Source organism: Monodelphis domestica, chromosome 1 (assembly GCF_027887165.1).
Source record: "Monodelphis domestica isolate mMonDom1 chromosome 1, mMonDom1.pri, whole genome shotgun sequence".
Classification (NCBI taxonomy): Eukaryota; Metazoa; Chordata; class Mammalia; order Didelphimorphia; family Didelphidae; genus Monodelphis; species Monodelphis domestica.
In genome coordinates, this window is record NC_077227.1 from 545,364,675 (window position 1) to 545,370,674 (window position 6,000).

The window sequence follows — 6,000 nt, forward strand, 5'->3', positions numbered from 1 at the left end:
TATTATTTGAGATAATAAGTGGGTTCATAATAAAAGCATGATAAAATAAAATATATTATACTCATGTCCACTTATAATATACAATGGAAACATTAAAATATATTTTACTTAAAATGATAAAAAACCTAATAATTTATTAATCAACCTGTCTAGGAATACATAGCATCTATGAATAAGGAAAACCATAATATCATTATTAAGTTAAAAACTAAAAAATATGGAGAATATTCTGTGGTTATAGGTCAGATCAATGTTATTAACCTGATATTAGAAACAAATAAGTATATATTTCATGAAAGAAAACTAAAAATACAAATGAATTTCTTCATTAATTTGACATAATCATAATTAAACACATTGAAAAACATTTTGGCAAGAATATTATAGATAATACTGAAAAGAAAGATTGTAGAAGAGGGTCATATATTCCATGAACCTAAAAGAAGTTAACAAGTGATTATTATCAAAACTCTCTGGTATTGTGCAAAAACATAAAGAAGATCAACTGATAGAGAAATCATAATTTTGCACATAATCAAATGAATACAAAGGAGAAATGTTTTATATGCCTTCAAAAAATAAAAAATTGAAAGAGCATATTCTTATCTAAGAAAAGGACTTAAGAAAATTGTTTTCCAATTTGTCCACAAAGGAATTTAGATAAATATCTTATAATATATATCCCTTTTAAAGCTTAGTGGTATAAGAGAATCAACTATTAAAAAGAGGCCCTCAGAAAAGATAGAAGAAAATGAAATGGGTCTCTTTTTCAATTATAGAAAGAAGATAAAATTAGGTATGTTCATCAAATGAAATGAATTACTTTACCTAAGGTTAATGTTCTGATGATAACAAACAAAATAAAATAAAATTTTGTCCAGATAAAACTATATGAGTAAAATGGAGAAAAAATACTTTAAATATTTATATAAAGTATTGCATCCATATATGTGAATAAATTTCCAAATGTTACTTCCATGAAATCCAAATGGAAAATGGAAAAAATATATATACAGAACATTTTCAAAAGAAGAAACAAATCACCAATATATATTTATTCCTCTAGTTTGTCTTCATATCTAAAGTCTCTAAACACTCCAATCAATCTTCTACTTGAAAACCAAAATGACACTGACTAAATTCCAGGTCTCATTCCACACAATAAACTTCGCAAAAAATAGGTACTTATTAACTCCAAACTCCAAATATAAAACTGTATTTTTGTTTATGTAATTGTTCATAACATTAACCACTTAATATTTTCCATTTTAATGAAGCTTTATTTCTGTAATATATATTCTGATATAAGGTTGTAATGGAATACTTTTTTAATGGAAAACTTTATTTTTTAATGCTGAATAATTAATTCTTTGTATTTTGAGGAAAGAACTACAAGGATATTCTTCACTAATTGTCTGTGATCTTTGTTCAAGACTTCAATACTTTAGTGTCTTAGTGTGGGATTCTGTTGCTTTTCCCTAAATGCTTGTCAAATATGTTCTCTAGACACTTTAAGTAAGTGATATGATCTCCTAGACATTTCATGATAGTCACTTCATCATCTATCAGTGACCACAAAAAGCAACAGATTTAGGTCAGTTTTCTGCCTTGAAACTAGGTGTATGTTTAACAAGATTTACAAGAAATGATGAGGATGATACCTGGAAAGACTTACATGAAGTGATACAACATGAAAGTGAGCAGAACCAGAAAAAAACATTGTAAATTATAAAAGCAATATTTTTTGATGAGCAACTGTTTGTGAACTAGATATTCTCAGCAGCAGAGTGATCCAACAAAATTCCTTAGAATCGTGATGAAAAATGTCATCTTTCTTCAAATAAAGAACTTCTGGTGTCTGAATACAAACCAAAATGTGCTATATATCAATTTCTTCTTTTTTTCTGCTTGAGATCTCCTATACAAAATGGCTAATATCATTAAAATGTTTTACATGATTACACATGTAAAACTACATCATATTTCTAACCATCTCATTGTGTTTTCTAGGAAAGGATGATTATAAGGAAAAGGGGGGAATCTGCAACTCAAAATTTGATAATAATTATATTAAAAGTGTTTTACTTATAATTGGGAAAAATTTAAAAAAATCAAAAAATCAAAAATGAAAAATAAGCAAGGAAAGAGTCTTATAGAATTCTCTTTATGAATCAAAGATTGTCCTGATACCAAAATCAGAAAAAGTAAAAACAGAGAAATAGAACAATAGCCAATTTTCATAATGAATATTGGTGCAAAAATTTTAGCAAGTAGATTATAACATAAATTACAAGAATCATTCACAAAGACAAAGGAGGATATATTCCAAGAACACAAGAATGGTACAATCTTAGGAATACTATCAGCATAAGTGAACATATCAATAACAAAACTAACAAAATCATACGATTATCTCCATAGATGAAGAAAAAACTTTCTGAAAAATTGAATTTAATTAATTAATTAATTTAGAATGATTATGTTTACATGAATTACATGTAATTTTTATGTTCTTTCCTTCCCTTCCTCCCTCTCCCTTATCTGAGGTACATTTTCACTGGGTTTTACATGTATCATTGATCAAGACCTGTTTCCATATTATTGTTAATTGCACTATGGATGCTCATTTAGAGTCTAAATCCCCAATCATATTCTCATCAACCCACGTGTTCTAGCATTTGTTAGAAAAAAAGCAAAACTTTTGACAAAATGCAATGGATATTCTTTTTTCTCTTTTCTTCCAATTTATACAAAAGCAAATGAAACTAGCAATTCAATTCAAAGATATTATACATAAATTAAGTCACAAAATCGTATACATTTAAAATACTCTTCTTCATATCTACAGATTAATTTCCATTCAAAAGTGTCCCACTCCCCACCTTACCTTCTCCACATCACAGAAGATATCATCTTTGACGCAAATATTCATAAAAATTAATTTCGTATGCCCACCTCTAAGTTCACTCTCTGGAGGTAAACTACCATTTTTTCTTAGTATTAGTTATATAGCAATGTATAGGGATCTCTTGGTTCCACTCATTTAACTGTTCATTATCCTATGTAGTTCTTTCCAAGCTACTGATTGCTTCTCATGGCACAGTAGTATTACTCTCTATTTCTTTAAAAAAAAAACACAGAAAAAAGCATAGGAATAAGTGGAATTTTCCTTAAAATGTTAGTAGCCCAGCACCCACATCTGATGCAACCTCTGCAGGGACTTCATTTGGGGCTTCATTTGCAAGGGCCTGCAGTGCATCTAATGAGCCAAAGGTGTGGGAGAAACCAATCCTGACTCAAAATGAGATTGAGCAGAAGATTGAGGAATATAACAGCCAGATCAACAGTAACTTCTTCATGAGCCTGAACAAAGATGGTTCCTATACAAGTTTCATCAAGGTACAGCTGAAACTTGCATGCCAGGTATCTATGCCTGCTACCAAGAAGCCACATGCCTTGCAGGATGCCAAGTCACCCACTGGGAAGAACCAAGTAATAAAATATTGTACCTCCTTTTACCTTCCCAAACACATAGTCAAGCACCTGCATGTGTTGTTCTGAACACAGGCCTCAGAGATCATCAAGGCACTGCTCTGAAAATTCCTAGTGGAGGATAATCACTGAAAATTAGCCCGATTTGAGCAGGCAGAATGCCATTACCAAGTGTGCCTATGGAAGCTTTCAGATAATAAATGATCTTTGTGATTATGACTGCTAACTGGACCCAGTTAAAAAGCCTTGAGTTTTGTCCTAAAGGAAAACTGACACAGGAGAAGTTAATTGGGATGACTTCAGCATGCCCGAATTACATATTTTCCTTTGTATTCTGCAATGGGAGGAAGAACACATTCCCCAAATTCTGCAAAAGTATTCTTGTTGCCACCACAAGATTTAGGAAGCACCAGGATCCCATCCCCAAGGATGATCCCCCTCAATGGATGTCATGAATGTGTCTAGAGCTGAAGAGTGAATCTTTGGGGGATGGGAGGCTTCCCAGCTAAAGGGGAGCTAGATCTATGTGTGGGGACTTAGAATGTCCTTAATGTAACATTATGGCTGCTACTTTGGAATGACAGAGGCTGAAAAGTTCTCTTTTAAAATGTTGACTCATTGCCATACATTTAGGAGGATGGTTAGGGCAAGGTTTAAAGAGCATAATTAAAGGGGGACTGCTAGATAGCATAGTTGATAGAATACCAGACCTCGAGTCAGGAGGACTTGGGTTTAAATCTAGCCTCAGATACTTCCCAGCTGTATGATCCTGGGTAAGTCACTTAACCCCAGGTGCCTAGACCTTGCCTTTCTGTTTTATAGTTGTTATAGGGCAGAAAATAAGAGTTTAAAAATAAAAACACCTCACAATCTTTTCAATTTGTGCCATTCTCTGTCTCTTCTGACACCCCACCCCCCAAGAAAGTGTCCTTAGTCATGGGAATACCAAGGGAGATCTAGAGCTCCCAGGTGATGAGAGTGCTGGTGCTAGCAGAGATCTGTTATGCATGACTCAAAGATGGCAGCTAAAGGAGGCCCTGTTGGCTTGTTTTAGAGAGGTTGAGTTAACCCTGGCTGAACATAATTGAGACACAATCTCATTATGGATGGAATAGCTTCAGCAAAACATGATGACTCTCTGAGGGCCAACAATCTTCATGTGTATGTAGAATTATATAGGTAGAGGGCCAGTCCCACTGAAATGAAAAATCAGGAGCTCAGGATATATGTATAGAGGCCCTTAAAGTAGAAGAGAAGGAAAATTGGTTTTATTTCAGTGATAGCCTTTGGAGACCTAAGATCTAATCCAGTAAGTACCTCTGTCACCCTGTCTTGAGGATAAGACTGCTCAGTGGAGATGCAGTTCTGCTGAATGAGAGGGTTAGAAAGGAGCCTCCCCAACCAAAGGGCTTCCATTGCTGCTGCTGGGCCCTAAGAGAGCATCCATTAGCTCAAGGTGCTAACTGGAGGGAGGGAATTTCCCTCCCACTATTTGTTATGAGTTGCATGTAATGTATGGCATGTTTCTTGATCTCAGCTGAGTGACTCCCAGGTAGTGACCTTGAATGCATGGGACTTGTGGATGCCTGCTGGGTGAGTGGCAATAAGGGCCTGGGGCCCAAAAAGAATCATGAATAAATCTTAGACCAATTAAAAAAAATAAGTTAAAGAGTACCATTGGAAAGCATTATTTATTCTGAATACAAGCTAAAAGCTTTCTAAATAAAATCAATGGTAAACCAAGGATGCCGACCATGGGTACTATTATTCACTGTTATACTAGAAATGCTAGTTATAACAGTAAGATAATAAAAAGAAACTAAAGAAATTAGAGGTAATAGAGAAACAAAACTATCACTCTTCACATATAATATGAAGACATACTTAAAGAACCCTAGAGAATCAACTTAAAGTAGTTGAAATAATAACTTTAGCAAAATTGCAGGATATATAATATACCCACATGAATAATTAGCATTTCTAAAGATTAACAACCTAGGGGGCAGCTGGATAGTTCATTGAATTGAGAACAAGGCCTAGAGATGGAGGTCCTAGGTTCAAATCTGGCCCAGACACTTCCCAGGTATGTAACCCTGGGCAAGTCACTTGACCCCCATTGCCCAGCCCTTACCACTCTTGTGCCTTGGAGCCAATACACAGTATTGACTCCAAGATGGAAGGTAAGGGTTATTAAAAAAATTTTAAAAAAAAGATTACCAACATAGCCCTTCAGCAAAAGATAGAAAAAAAAATAAATTCCACTTAAATTAATTGTAGATAAAGTCAAATATTTAGAATTCTACCTGTCAATACAATCTGCATACAATTATAAAATGTACTTCACATCAATAAAGTAATCTCTAAATAATAGCAAAAATCTCAATTGCTAAAGGGTAGGTGACCAACATAATTAAAATGACAATCCTTCTCTAGTTTAATCTGTTCAATGCAATATCATTCAAAGTGCCCCAAAATAATTTTATAGAGTTAGAAAAAAATTCACCTCTA

At 33.6% G+C, this 6,000-nt stretch overlaps 1 pseudogene; it reads left to right on the plus strand.

Moving 5' to 3' along the window:
* Nucleotides 1-3,925, plus strand: part of LOC100619402 (ras association domain-containing protein 1-like) — a 165,445-nt pseudogene extending 161,520 nt beyond the window's left edge.
* The last annotated feature ends 2,075 nt before the right edge of the window (nt 3,926-6,000 follow it).